General features: G+C 52.8%; 1 protein-coding gene across 3 annotated transcripts in view; it reads right to left on the bottom strand.

The window, feature by feature from the left end:
* TPST2 (tyrosylprotein sulfotransferase 2) overlaps positions 1 to 15,323 on the bottom strand; it is a 53,662-nt gene that overhangs the window by 37,089 nt on the left and 1,250 nt on the right. For 2 of the 3 annotated variants that reach the window (XR_015242382.1, XM_086682186.1), the window contains exon 2: positions 14,086 to 14,305. The exons of the other annotated variant lie outside the window; for it this stretch is intronic. The gene's annotated coding sequence lies outside the window, so the exon portion shown is untranslated. The remainder of the gene's footprint in view (positions 1 to 14,085; positions 14,306 to 15,323) is intronic. 3 annotated transcript variants of the gene reach the window in all.

Below are 15,323 nucleotides of genomic sequence, written 5' to 3'. Positions count from 1 at the left end.
AATCCAGAACTCCCTCCCCAACACCAGACTCGGGCAACCACTGTCTCCTCGTCACTGCCACTTGGGCATTGAGCTGGCGCCCCAAGCTGATCGCCTGGTTATCCCCCCAAATACATGCTACCCTCACTTGGTGGCAGCGTATTATCCGCAGGCCGAAAGGCTTGAAGGCAGCCCAAAGCAAGACTCCCCCCCTCTCTCCCAACCCCAACCCGACCCAGCAGCAAATCCTGCCGACCTCACCTTCAAGACAGAGCCATGCAACGATTTCTTGTCTGTGACGCCAGAGGCACAGGTAGCAGAAGAAAAAAATAACAGGCGACTGGAACTTCGCGGAGAGTAAAACATTTTGTGCATCAAAAGATATCCGAAGAGCAAAACGCCAACCCACAGAAGAGGAGACAATATTTGCAAGTCACGATAACCAGAACATACGAGGAACGTGCAGCATGAGCCACCTGATTCGAAACTGGGCAAGAGAGCTCAGCAGACGTTTCTCCAAAGATCTACAGATGGCCAAAAAGCACATGGAAAGCTGCTCAACATCACTGACCATTAGGGAAATGCAAGTCAAAACCGCCACGAGAAAGCACCTCACATCCGTCAGGAACAATGTGAATACCTCCCCGTCCTACCTGGTCCCCACCTCCAGCCCCCCTGCTCGCCAACAGTGTGCATGTCAAGGCTCCCAGATACCCTCAGGATGCAATTCTTCTCATGGCTTGTGGGGGCCTCACGATCACCACTCTGCGCGCCAGCCGAACGGATTGTCTATCAACCTGAGAGATGCCATGCACCCCTGATTTTCCTATTTACGTTCTCAGTCTACCTGCGACTCCAGGTGTGAGCATGTGTCCCAGGACACAGTGTCAGTTCAGGGACGGATACGTAACTCAGTCCAGGTCCATGAAAGTCAGCTAGAGCCTCAACAGGATCTTCTGGGGAAGCTAAGCAAATAGGGTGCGGGGCCGGAAGTACGAGGACATCTCTGGTCACCACCTGCAGAGCCTGCCTGAGAAGCCTAGGCAAGAAGATGGAGCCACAACTCCCTGCCATTAGTTGGATTCCTGGATCCAGCCATGCCTGAAGCCATCCCTACCCCTCAACTTGTTAGTTACACGAGCCAATACTTTTTTGCTTAATTCCATGGAGCTGGGTTTCTGGCTTTGTCAATCAAGAGCCCTATCTAACAGGTACCCAAATACCCTCTCCCCAACGTTATCTTGGCTTGTTATCACCTCTGCTCAAGCATCACCTTTTCCAGGAAATCTTCCAAGAACGCCCAGATTAGATTAAGTACTCCCTTATGTCTCATGGGTCCCTATGCCTACCCCTCACCATTTTCTACGGTAATTGCTGTTTGCCCCTTCATCTCCCGTACTTGACTGTGGGGAGCTGATGGGCTGCGGGGCCCTGCAGCCTTTTTAAAATTTCTTTTGTATTCCCATTCTTAACGCAAAGCCTGGCACACCCACAGGCGTCGGTATTTCATTTTTTTGAGCTCACTGTGTTGATTGCCAAATGTCCTCAGGTATCAGGGACCAGTGAAAGAATGGGTTTTGCAGGAAGAAGGACTCGAGTTTGAATTCTTCCCTATCATCTTTGTGACCATAGGGAAGTCACTTGACCTCTCTGAGCTTCATTTTCTTATCTGTGAAAGGCAAATGGCAGCTAACTCCAACAGATGGCAGTGCCTACGCCCACCTTCTCCTCCAGGGCCAAAATTCTGCCTCTCTCTTCTTTCTGCTCCATTACTGGTGTGGATTATCTGTCCCGCTGCCTACCAAACGTGCATTCTCTGACCCCCTGGGATCGGTCTTTGGGACCAGGATGGCGCTGATCCCATGCTCAGGATCAGTGATGGAGGGCTGACCGACGAGGGTACAGAAATTTACAGATGGGCATGGGCAGGAAGGTGAAGAGGAGTCAATCCCAGGATTTTCAAGAATTACTAGAGAAATGGCTCCCTTACAGCCAAGACTGGTATGTATGCTCGGGAGTGTTCCTGGGGACAGCATGCCTGAGAATGAAGCCACCACAAAAGAAAGTCTATCTAAGAGACACGTCCTAATACAGTGGAGCACCTGGATCCAGCCATACCTGAAGGTGATGTGCCTTACCTGACCCAATAAATACACCTACCTAATCGTTTCTTTTGACCTCTACATGCTTCCCACTTAGTGGTCTTCTCCCAGGCCCCAGAATGATTTTTTTTTTTAATGTTTTGACAAGCCTAGGCAAAACTGATTTCCAAAGTCTTACATAGAGACTCAGGAGCCAGCTAACCACTCGAACTTCTGCCCCAAGGGTGTAGGTAGAAGTTTTCCACATGTAGAGTTTTCCACACGGGAAGCCAACTCTTACAAAAAAGTCAGGTTGTTCCTGTATATTTTGCTTTACACAAAAGTCAGGCTGTTCCCATATATTTTGCTTAGAAGGTCTTTGGCTGCCCCCCGGTTGTAATTTATGGCTTTTTCGGATTGCATTACCTTCCACTTCTTTGCTGTGGAGGTTTTGCAAGGGCTGCAGGTCAAGAGGTCGTGTCCCCAGATAAGAAGGTCCACACCTTTTTTTTTTTTATGGTTCATCCAAGAGGCATTTGACTTTCATCCTGGTGATACTGCGGGCATGTGAGTCTGGACAGAAGTAGGATTTGGGTGTTTGTTTTTTTTTTTTTAAAGTTTATTTATTTTGAAAGAGAAAGAGAGAGCACAAGCAGGGGAGGGGCGGGGAGCGAGGGAGAGAGAGAATCTGTGCTGTCAGCACAGAGCCTAATGTGGGGCTCGAACTCACCAACCATGAGATCACGACCTGAGCCGAAATCAAGAGTCGGACGCTCAACCGACTGAGCCACCCAGGAGTGGGCAGGGGGTTTTAAGAACACAATTTGCAGGCTTGGTTCTGAGGCCACACCAACCTGGGCATCTAGTTTCCCTGCCCCTCTATTTCCCTCTTGGACAAACACAGCCCAGGACCAGGAGAGTTTCGTCCCTCACCTGCTCATGAAGGAGACAGAACAGCAAAGGTCTCAAAGGCCCCAAGAGCTGTTCAGAACAAGAACACTTAACAGATTGAAACCCGTGAGGAAGGAGCACCTCCTCACAGCTCACTGTCCTCCTGGGAGGGCCACTCCAGATTCGGAGTGAGTGAACAGCCTTTTCCTACAGAAAAATGGTTTGGGCCCTAGAGGAGGCCTTGGACCCTGTTGGAAAGTATTTCCATCTGCAGACTTGCCTGGACATGGCCAGACACAGGACCAGGTGTGGGGAGAGTCCTTGAACTTCTCTGAGCCTCAGTTTCTTCATCTGTTAAATGGGTGAACAATATAATCCTTGTTGCCACGAATTGTCGAGCACTTCTGTGCAGCGGGCACTAGGTAACCTTATCTATAATCTTCCCGGCACCCCAAGAGATGGTCATTATTATGATCCCCATTTTACAGGTAAGAAAACTGAGGCCCAGAGAGGGGAAGTGGCTGGCCCAAGGTCTCACAGCTTGAGTTCCGGGCAGGTGGCATTCTAATTCAAAAGCGTCTTACTCAAAAGGCCCCATTTCCCCACCATATCATATCATCATATCCTCTGGATGCCAGCGTCACATCACTGTGAGCTTTTAAGGACACCACACACAAAAAGATAAATGTGCACCTGTTTGCTCAGGAACCGGCAAGTCACAAGTGCGATTCGTAAGGGAGAGGATTCATTTTCAGAAATACCAAATAAAAGCTGTGCTGCCTAATTAACAAGAGGTTTACAACCTGCTGCAAAGTGTACGAACCCCTCCCACCCCCTACGATGGAGTCCCAAGCCCTCAGACACCTCACTTCTGCTGCTTCTTCCCCTCTCCGTTTCACCAGCTTATTTTCGCGGGGTTTGCAATGAGCATGCGCCAACATTTGTTCCAATCAGGCTGTTCCAATCAGCCTATGGGCATGGGGGCCTGCCGGGTAAGGCTGTACCCTCTGTAGTTTGCAGCCAATGAGGGATCAGGGGAGGGGCTTGCAGGCTAGGAGATAAATTGCCTGCTTTAACTGCCCCCAGTGGGCCTGTCCCTCAGACACCCGCTCTTGCAAGAACGTTGATTAAAGCCTCCTTCACTGTGCTCCAAGCCTCCGCGTCCCTCCCTCGATGGGGTCAGTGGGCTTACTTCTCACAATAGGTATTCAGGGATTTGAGAACTGAACGGCTGGAGGCAGATGCAGTTCCCTGGTGTCCTCATTACCCGCTTCATCTCGGCTCTCTCTGTCCCCAGTCCCAAGTGGAGCAGGTCCCCAAAGAGCAGAGCTGGGAACAGGTGGCAATAAGTCATCACCTTTCGATGAAGGGGCACACACCTGGGCATCCTTGCCCTCGAGGACATGGGCTCCCAACCACGCGTCTGGCCATGCCCATCACTCCCAGCCCCACTAGGAAGCTGCCACCCACCGGCCGACCCCACCGGAAGGAGGCCAGAGAGGGACCCCCCCCCCCCCCCCCCCCGCTTCCCACCCATTTCTGTGCGGCTTCATACCGCACTGGCTTGCTCGGACTGGAAGGTGAGATGGGCTGCAGACCTCCCCACCCTGTCCACCCCAGGGACTCCAGCAGCTTCAAGGCAACACTTGAGCCCTCCCCATCTGGCTCCGGCCCTACCAGTCTCACCTCCAGAAGGAGGGCTAAGAACCCCGTTTCAAATCGCCACTTCTCCACTTCCCCAGACAAGTTTCTCCACTTCCCCAACTGCCATGCCCCACGTCCTTCCTCTGTCAAATGGGGACAAGAGCACCTCCCTGGAGGCCAAGATGAGTTTGTACCCAGGAGGCACACACTAGGGCATCAGTAAGCACCGACCGTGAATATCATGGTTTTGACACCAAATACCTTCCCGTCCCCACATTGTTACTGACACTATTCCTTTTCCCTGCCACGCCTCCTGTCCTTTTTCACCTCCTCCTCCTAATAATTACATAATCAATCAATTACATAATAATTACATAATCAAAGGCCCTACCAAGTACCTAGGGCCTCTTCGGTGCACAGAGCGCTTCTCATGGGCCACCTCCTACCCAGCATGGCCTCCTGGAACAAGGACAGTATTATGCACATACTTCTTCGGTGATGGTTAATTGCATGTCTCAACCAGACTGGGCTAAGGGCTGCCCTGATAGCTGGTAAAACATTTTTTCTGAGTGTGTCTTTGAGGGTAGTTTCCCAAAGAGATTAGCATTTGAATTGGTAGGCCCAGTAAAGAAGACGCCATCATCAAAGGCGGGTGGGCCTCACCTAATCTGTTGAGGGTTTGTATAGCGCAAAGACCTGGAAGAAACGCAAATTTGCTTTTTTTTTTTTTTTTTTTTGCCGGAGGTGGGCCATCCATCCATCCTGTCCTGCCCCCGGACATTTGTGCTGCTGGTTCTGAGGCCATCGGACTCAGACTGGATTTCACTACCAGCTTTCCTGCTCTCCAGCTTCCTTGCAGAAGTCTCAGCTCCCTCCACCGGGTGAACCAATTCCTCTGATAAATCTCCTCTCCCGTCCTATGGGTTCTGATTCTCTGGAGAGCTCTGACATATTTCCCTTCCTCTTCAGCTTTTCCCCTAAGCTGTCAGCTCCCCAAGGGCAGGGACAGTCTGTCTTGCCTGCTGCCGGATCCCTCCTACCTGGCACAGAGGCTGGCATACAGAAGGTGCTCAGTACTTGCTGCATAAATGAGGCCCGGCTGAATCCTCACAAAAACCCACCGGTGGGATGATGGTTACCGTTTTAAAATGAAGCCGCAAACGACACAAATAGTTAAGAAAATTACCAAAGGCCACACAGCACTAAATGGGTAAAGCTAGATTTGAACTTGAGACTTTCAGATGCCGATTATTATTAATTAGGGAAACCCCACGTGTTCTTATTCATTAGGGAAATCCCACACCCCAGATGTGTGTTCCACCCCGCAGCCCTGGGAGCCTTCTCTGACCTCTGCTGCCACGGGGCCAGCCTGGGTGAAACACATCAAGGCTGTACTTTGGGAGTAACATTCCCAGGGGACTTCCTTTGCACCATCAAAGCCCCTGAGAAGTCTCATCTTGGAGGATTTTGGGGATCAGCCCAGGAAACTGATGCTCCAGTAACTGGATAATGGGCAGAATGAAATAAAAGCTTGATCGGGGGAATAAATAAGTCATGTGACCAGGGAGGTCAAGAGGAAGGGACTGTGGATTCTGGAAGCATGCGGCAGCAGGTGGTGAGGGTCAGGCAGGAGTCAGAGAAGGATTCCTAGCATCCGAACTGATGCAGAGAGTAGGGGAAGGGCCCCAGGGGGAGGGGAGGCCCAGAGGCATACCAGCGCACTGGGGACCGGGAATGGCAAAGGAGTCACTGAAAACACAGCAGTCTCAAGATCAAGGTGGGGGGTAAATGATAACGGTAATAAAAATTACAATAGCAAGAACCGTAATAGTAGCAAACACGCAAATACTGCTTACTTCGTGCCCAGACGCTGTTCTAGGCACTTTACATGTATTAGCTCATTTGGTCCTCACAACCAATCTATGAGGACGGTGCCGTTACGGCCCCATCGTACAGATGAGGAAACTGAGGCACCGGAAGGTCAAAGTCTTTGCCTATGAGCTCACAGGGTAGGTGGTGGAGTAGGGTCTTGCACCAGTTTGGTTTTTGGAGTATGCTTAACCTCTACCACCGGGGTTCCCCAAATGGGTTCCCAGACCAGTGGCACTGGCAGCACCTGGGAACCCATTAGAAATGCAAACGCTGGGGCCCCTTCCAGACCTGCTGAATGGGGGGATTCTGGGCATGGGGTGCAGCCAGCTGTGTGGAGCAAGCCTTCCAGGGGAAGCCGCTGCTTGCTTCAAGGTGCCACGCTGCTATAAACCTGCTCAAGAGGGGAGGGAGGCAGGAGAGGAGGGCAGCAGAGATGCCCAGCAGGTGGGTGAGGGCGAGCCAGCCTCAAATTCCAGTGTCCCACCTCCTAGGAGGGAGTTTCCACAAGATGCCCCCGGAGGGCCAGCTGAGCACCCACCAGCTAAACGCTCTCCCCCGCAGTGCATCCGCCTTGGGGACCCAGACCTGTTCTGTACTCCAGGTCTGTTTCCATGACCTTAGCAAATAACCTCCACTCTCCGCCTCTGGGAAAGTTCAAGGATGGGCCCATTTTCTTACATCCCTATTTCCACCCCCCGCCCCGCCCAAAACTCTTAGGCAACAAAAGTGCACTGCTGGCCTACTGCGTGCCCGGTGGGGGAGTGAACACAATGTGGGGCCTGCCCGGGCAGTTCGCGGCCACTGAGACAGAAGGAAAGGTGAAGGCAATGACCTGCAGGGCCTCGCACCTGCCCACCTGCCGTATGCCGGCTCTGGGGGGTCCCCAGAGGCAGGGGACAGCGCTCTGCTAAGCCCCCACACCAAAGCAAACCCAGAGCCGCACTCCACCCCCTCGCTGCCAACTCGGGCTTCCTCTTCCTCTCCCTCCCCCACAGTCTCAAGGCCTGCCCAGCCCCCACCCTCACCCCCCCCCCCCCCCCCCCACTGCACTAGGTGCCCCAGAGGCGGGGCTGCTGTAGGGGGCGGGCTCAGAATCCCCGCCCACCCAGTGCTGGGCTGCCTCTGCCGGGTTCCTGACCTCCCTGGGCCTCCACACCTGTCCACACCCGGGCGGGGAAATGGCACACCACCACCACCACCTCCCACGCCTCCAGAAGTGTGGTCGCTGAGTCCCCCGGACTCCGGGATGGTTCGGTTCCGAAGGTTCTGGGGCAGGATGTCACTCACAGCCAAAGGAAGTGGGGCAGGGAGTTTCTAATGAGAAAAAGGAAGGGCTGGGGGAGGGGGGTGCGCGTGTGGAGGGGGAAGTAGTGCCGGTGGGGGAGGGAGAAGACAGACAGATGGGAAAGAGCCAGCCAGCAAGAGACAGAGAGAGACAGCGAAGAGGGAGACACAGTCAGGGGGAGATCTGAACAGAGGGAGAACAGGGATGGGAAGGAGACAGGGAGAGACAAAAATAGAGACCCAGACAGACGCGCAGAGAGAAGGAGCGAGATGGGGGGGGGGGGGGGCGGTAACAGGCTGGAACCGGAACCTCAGCTCCTAGAGCGTGCCCCCCACCCCCGTTAACTAATGGGCTCCGTCCCCACCCCTCCGTCAAGGCTCCGGGGGCTTCACGGAGAACTTTAAGGGCAAGGTCACTTGCTAGCCTAGCGCCCCCCCCCCCCCCCCCCCCGCCGTCGGGCTGCCCCAATTCCCACCTGCTGGGGACCACCCTCCGCATTACTGTCACCTGTTTCATGTTTTTGTTCAACGAGCTCAATGCTGTTAGAACATTTTCAAAGGGAGCTAGAACCCACCGGCTTCAACGAAAAACATGCCCTAATTAAAAAGAAGCTGCCGAACTACATGCACAGCGAGCAATAATCGTTCCGCCTCCTGCTTGGAGGCTGCCGCCCAGGGAGGCCAGCAGGGGGTGTGCTCAGCGTTAAACAACAGGAGCCTGGAGAGAAACTAAGTTAGCACCCCGCGGAGACTCTTTCTGGAAGTCAGCAAAGGGCAGACAGAGGGAGACGTGGAGAGGAAAACTCTCCTTCTCCAGGGGGGAACCCAGGTTCTCCAGGGTGCCACTGGCTGCTGGTGTAACTCCACTCCTTTTTTTTTATTTATTTATTGAGTGGGGCGCGAGCGCGCACGCGCGGGCACGGGGGGGGGGGGGGGGGGAGGGAAGAGAGAATCCAAGCAGGCTCTACACCATCAGTGCAGAAGATCGATGCAGGGGCTCAAACCCCCAAACCGTGAGATCATGACCTGAGCTGAGATCAAGAGTCCGGCATTTAACCACCGACCTCGCGAGCCAGGAGCCACAGTCGTGTGGTGGCTCTACCCCTGCAGAACTCCAGTGGTAACCCCCCACTCCACCCCAACAGGCACCTACGAACATCCGGAAGGGCTAGACCACGAACTCTGTCAGGCCTACCAGGCCACAGGGTCTCACACCTCTGAATTTTTGCACCTGTGGTTCTCTCCCCGCGGAAACACATTTCCTGCCCTCCTCTACCCAGCTAACTCCTACTGGCACAATTTGTACCCCCCCCCCCCTCCAGGAAGCCTTCCCTGGCTGCCTCCCATCCCCCAAAGTACTTAGCTGCCTGTGTGGCCTCTCTGGCCTGCTGCCTCCTCCTCTGGAATTCACAGGGTTGGCCATTCTCCCCCCACACCCCACCCCCGTCCTGATGGCCCCCTATTTGTCGACTAAATGGGAGAACGGACAAGATGTGGAGGTACCCTAATAGCCATGGACAGTCAAAATCAAAATGAAACCTCCTCTGAGCTCCGTGAGTTTCAGGCAGGAGCTCCCGCAAAACAAAAATGAGACGACCTGGCTCCAGTGGGCCTTACCTACTCCCTGGACCACACACTCCGGGCCAGTGACCAAGCGTCAATTTCCTATAAGCCTCAATTTCCTCTCCTATAAAATGAAGGTACTAGAGTCCCTTATGATAAGAGTTGAGCTAAGAAACATACATGTGAAGAGCCAAGTACTCAGTAGGCACTCAAATATTAACAGCAGTCATTATTTTTGCTATCACCTTACAGCCACCAAACTACAAAATATCACAACTTACAGGGACCCAAGAGATGAGTAGCTCAGGGCTTGCCAGACTTTCTGCAAAGGGCCTGATAATAAATATTTTCAATTCTGTGGACCACATGGGTCTCTGTCGGAACCACCAAACTCTGCCCTGGTAGCACAGAGGCAGCCATAGAGGAAATGTAAGTGAATGAGTGTGGTTGTATTCCCACAAAACTTTATTTACAAAAACACGCCGGGGGCTGGACTGGGCCCAGGGGCTGTCGATTGCCAACTTTCTAGGTAGGCACCTCAGGTGGGAGATGTGATTTACTTTTTATCTCGTCTGATGCCTCCACCAGAGGGTAAACTCCGGGCACCCAGGGGCTTCTTAAGTCCTGCACCCCAGCATCTAGCTGAGAAACTGCCATGCGTCCCTACTTCCCAGGAAGTTACTGAGTGCTTCTAATGACCCAGGCTCAGTGCCAGTTGCTAAGTTGCTAGGGACGCAGTGACTGCAGATGCGTGGGGGGGGGGGGGGGGAGGGGGGGAGGGGCGTCACTCAGCGGAAATCTGTGCAGTGATGGGATGGATGAAAGACTCCCATGGGCGGCCTCTGGAGTTGGGCAGGTCTGGGTTCAAACCCCAATGCTGTCCCATCAGGCCTGTGTGACCCTGGGAAAGTGACTCGACCATCCTGAGCCTCGGTTTCCAGGAAATGGAATCATCAATAACAAATGCTTCCCTGACACCCTGTGAGGACGGAGAAAGGGTAGGGGACGGTGTTCCCCGAGCCACTCAGGTGGTGTAGACGTGCTGAGACACAGGCAGAAATACACTCGCCAGTGCTCACAGAACAGGGACCTCAGCTGGCCTCAAATATCTCACCGTGGGTTCTGTGAGAACCCCAACCATAAGGTGGGACCCTGGGGCCCAGAGACAGGGGCTTTCCCGCCCCCCCCCCCAGCCGCAGGGGGTGGGGAATGAGGACACGTTCCCACATGTTAAGAGCCTTGAGGCCGACAGTGGCAGAACAGGAGACCTCAGATAACCTCCAATGTGCTAGAAAAACAGGGCTGGAAGGACTCTTGAAAAACAGGGGCACAGTGGTTTAACATTTTTGCTTGTAAAGCAATGGGAACTGCTTGTTCAAGTGACACCCAGGCAGGCCCATGGTGTCTTCAGAGCCCCGAAGACCCACACCGGGCCAGAGGGCCCTTGGGGCCAGACAGGTCACGCGTGTGATGATGGAGAATGGTGGGCACCATGACGACCAGGAGAGCCCAGGACATTTAAGGGGGAGCTTCAGGCCACTCCGGTTTGGCCCAAGCTCCTGAGGTCCCAAAAGAAGTGGGGAGATTAGATTATTCTCTAAAAATATTTGAATGTTGGCTCCATGTAAAATGAATCACCATGGGAGCCACACAAAAACCATCCTGTGGGTCACAGGCATCGACTGCCAGCATGTTACAGCCCCATCTGCCCATTTCACAGCTGGGGAAACGGAGTCTCGGAGGGGGGAAACACCTTACTCGATGTCACAGAGTGACCTGGGAAGCAAAGCTGGGGCTCAGATGCCTCCAGGCCTCTACCCAGCCCCAACTGCTCCAGAGACCGTGGGGAATGGGAGGGAGTGGGGGTGGGGGGTGAGGGTTGGGGGGTAGGAATCTGGGCTACACAAGCCAAGTGCCCTGTGTGTTCTGCCATCCAGGACGGAGCGTGGACAAATGGGCAGGAAAAGGGATGAATATGTATTAATAACACCTAATAATTTGTAGGGGCACCTGGGTGTCTCGGTCGGTTAAGTGTGTGACTCTTGATTTTGGCTCAGGTCATGATCTCACAGTTTGTGAGTTCAAGCCCCACATGGGGCTCTGTGATGACAGTGCAGAGCCTGCTAGGGATTCTCTCTAGCCCTCCCCTACTCTCATGGGAGCACGTGCTCTCTCAAAAATAAATTTACAAACTTAAACAATAATACATAGTAATTTGTAACAATATACATAATACAGTAATAATAACTGATATCTTCTTAGTGTTTTCTGTGTGTTGGGCATTAAGATAGGGTATCAGGAGGGGGTAAGATGGTAATTGAAAGTGAAGATGAGGGACACCTGGGTGGCTCAGTCGGTTGAGCGTCCGACTTTGGCTCAGGTCGGGATCTTATGGTCTGTGGGTTCAAGCCCCGTGTCGGGCTCTGTGCTGACAGCTCGGAGCCTGGAGCCTGCTTTGGATTCTGTGTCTCCCTCTCTCTCTCTACCCCTCACACACTCATGCTCTGTCTCTCTCTGTCTCAAAACCAAATAAACATTTAAAAAAAATTTTTTTTTTAAGTGGAGATGATAATTAAGAGTACAGATTCAGGATTAAAATCCTGTCTCTCCCACTTCCTAGCTGAGGGATCTTATCCAAATTAGTTCACCTCTCTGTGCCTCAGCTTGTCCTTTTTTTTTTAATTTCAATTTTTTTTTTTTTTTTTTTACTTGAGAGAGAGAGAGCACACACATATGCATGTGCACAGGGGCATGGGGCTTGATCTCATGACCCTGGATCGTGACCTGAGCCAAAATCAAGAGTCAGATGCTCAACCGACTGAGCCACCTAGGCGCCCTTTGGCTTGTCCATTTCATATAGCCAGGGGGAGAATCAAATCTGATTGACGCACGTAAAGTGCCTCGTGCCTGGTGAGCTCTACTGATACCAGTTATAATTATTGCTTTTTGACAGATGGGGAAGCTGAGGCATCCAAAGGGACATGCTCCAGACTCCAGCCTGTCTGACCCTGAACCCTCACATTTTGCCTTGTACCAAGGTATGCACTTTATGCCCCCCCTCCGGCCCCCCGCCGGTCTCCTCTGGTCCAAACCAGGAGGTAGGTCCTCGCTGTACCTCTCTTCTGCAGACAAGGAAACTGAAGCATGGGGAAGGCAGCCAGTAAACCCAGACATGCAGCCACGAAGTGGACTAACCAGATTCTAACGCAAGCCCGAGCCTTCCATCATGCGTGCTACCACTCGGTCTGCCTGCTGGCCACCGGAGCCTGGTCGAAAGTCTGGTTGATGCAAGAATGCACTTGGCAGACGGGACTGCTGCCCTGCCTTGCCTCCCACCAGCTGAGCACACAGGATTACATGAAACTCCTCCAGAGGCAGCAGCCCCAGACGCTCCCCTGGGCATATGGGCGCTTCCCTCAGCAATGCTCCCCTAGGATTTCGAGGGCTTGGCCCAGCTCGTGGGCTGTTCTCAAGGAATCATTCCCACGAATCCTCCTCAGGCCACAACCCAGGGTGGAGGAGACCAGACAAGGGGCATGGGAGGGGGCAGGATCTCAAAACTGTCTCCTGAGCGGCCCCAGACAGGGTGAACATGTGGCTGCAGAGGGCAAGGGGACCTTGCAGATGACAGGAACAGGTGGCAGGTGGAGAGGCCAGGAGCTGCTGTTACCCAGACAGGTTTCTGCAGTGCCTCGTGGCAAACCAGAGCCAGCTGGGCCATACCCGGGCTTTCAGATCACTCACACCAGCCACTTCTGACCCACCTCTCTCACTGCAAATCGATTCACAGTCACGTCGATAACACACTTGGATGGCTTTACCAGTCCCAAGGTGGCACTACATCTAAGTTGTGGCTGGGTCTACACCCACTGCCCAGCAGGATACAGAGGCCCATGCATGCCTAGGCCCATGTTTCCCCAGGCTATGCAGTAATGCTTGATTTTAAAAGGGCAAGGAGAGGGAAGTATGCACAAATGAATAAAGGCAGGAGGGGCTGGGGCTGGGGCTGGGGCTGGATACAGCGGCCAGAGGCCCATCGCAATGGCCCTCCCAAACGACAGATGCCCGGGTAGGACAAGGCTGCTTGTTGGGAGCCCAGAACGCACAGATGAATGCTGGCTTCAGTTCCAGAGCCATCAGACGACAGGTTTAAGAACATCAGGAAGACCCGATCACCTTCGAGAAACTTGGTTCCTCCATGAAAACGTCATACTCTGACCTGGGCAGCTTCACCTCACAGAAGCCAGAGAGCATGAGGGAAGAGGTGGGGGTCCCAGGCACGGGGGCAATGCCAACAGGAGGGACGGGATGTCTGTGCATCCCAAGGGGCACCAGTAGGGCGACTGCCCTAGTCAGGACTGCTGGTTGCAGGCCTGGAGGGGAGCATCTCTTAAAGTAAGGAGTGGCTCACTGCGGCCACTCAGATGGCCCACCTCACATGGCCACCAGGGGAGGGCACCTTCAGAATGAGCATGGGGGGCCGGGGGAGGGGGGAGCACGGGCAGGACCAGACTCCCTTTCTCAATTGAGGGACAAGCCTTCCCCCGGCCTCTGCGGGTCTTTGCTGTGACGGGATGCCCTGTTGGCCTGGGGTGGGAAGGTCTGAGCAGTTCTTTCCACTGTGTGCAGGTTCCTAATAGGCAGCCCCAGGTCTGGGGTGGGTACCGTGAGCCCCCGGGCTCCCCACTGCCCCCGGTCCCACACAGGGCCCAGCAGGATGCCTTCAGCAAGTTATGTCACTATCACAGAAGTGATGTAAACGCACACATACCTCGGCTAAGCGCTGGCTGGGCTTCGTTACAGGTTTCCTGATGGTCCCGGAGCTGTTCCTCGTGACCCACAGAACACTCCTCATTCTGCTAATGAGGCATTTAATTCCATGCGTATTGGAATATAATTTATAATGAGCACATCAAAGCCAGTGATTTCAAAGATTAGGACGGCTTCGGAGACTGTATTTAGTCCAGATTATCCACACCTTCATCGGCTGCCTGTGGGATTGTAAAATGGGGCAGCTGCTTTGGAAAACTGGCCCTTCTTCAAAAGGTTAAACATAAAATTACCGTGCAACCCAGCAATTCCACTCCTCGGGATATACCCGAGAGCACTGAAAACATCATGTGCCTGCACAGACTTGTACACAAATGTTCACGGCAGCATTATTCACGACTCTCAAAAAGTGGACAGAAAGCAAACATCCATTAGCTGCCAAGTGGAAACATAGAGTATATCCACAGTGGAATAGTATTCAGCCCTTAAAAGGTAATCAAATACTACACCTGAAACTAATAAGACACTGCACGTTAACTATATTGGAATTAAAAACTTAAAAACAGAAAGTCATGAAATAGCAAAAAAAAAAAAAAAAAAGGAACACAGAACCCCTACATGCTACCACATGGGCAAAACTCGGGCTCATTCTAAGTGAAAAGTACCAGTCACAAAAGGCCACGTTGTGCGTGACTGCATTTACATAAAATTTGCATAAAATGTCCAGCACAGGGAAATCCAGAGACGGAAAACAGATGAGTGGTTGCCAGGGGCTGGGGAAGGAGGGATTGAGCGGTGACTGCCGATGGGTCCAAGGTTTCTTTTTGGGTGATGAAAATGTTCTAGAATTAGGTAGTAGTCGTGGTTGCACATCTCTGCGAATATCCTCAAAACCAGTGAACTGAATGCTTTAAAATCTGAATTGTATCTCAGTAAAGCTGCTGTAAAGAGGTCATATGCGATTTGGAAGAACAGTGATATAAGCACATACACTGGGTAAATAATACAATAATACAATTAGGATTCAGTAGGGTAAAAATGGTTCACGAATGACTCAAAAAACCCAATTTCACAGTCATGGAAACTGAGGCTGGATAAGGAAGAATGACTCGAGCAGGCTACCTCACTGCTAAACCAGGATGAGTCACACTGAGATCTGCCTAACTCCAGAGGCCTGGCCTAACCATCAGGCCACCTAGCTGAAGGAAAAGAGACGGGGTGTAGGGAGAGGTGTGCACA

The sequence above is a fragment of the Puma concolor genome, chromosome D3 (genome assembly GCF_028749965.1).
Source record: "Puma concolor isolate L17-30 chromosome D3, mPumCon1.1.hap2, whole genome shotgun sequence".
Lineage (NCBI taxonomy): Eukaryota > Metazoa > Chordata > Mammalia > Carnivora > Felidae > Puma > Puma concolor.
Note: the sequence above shows the minus strand (reverse complement) of the source record. Positions and strands in the feature narration are given on the sequence as shown.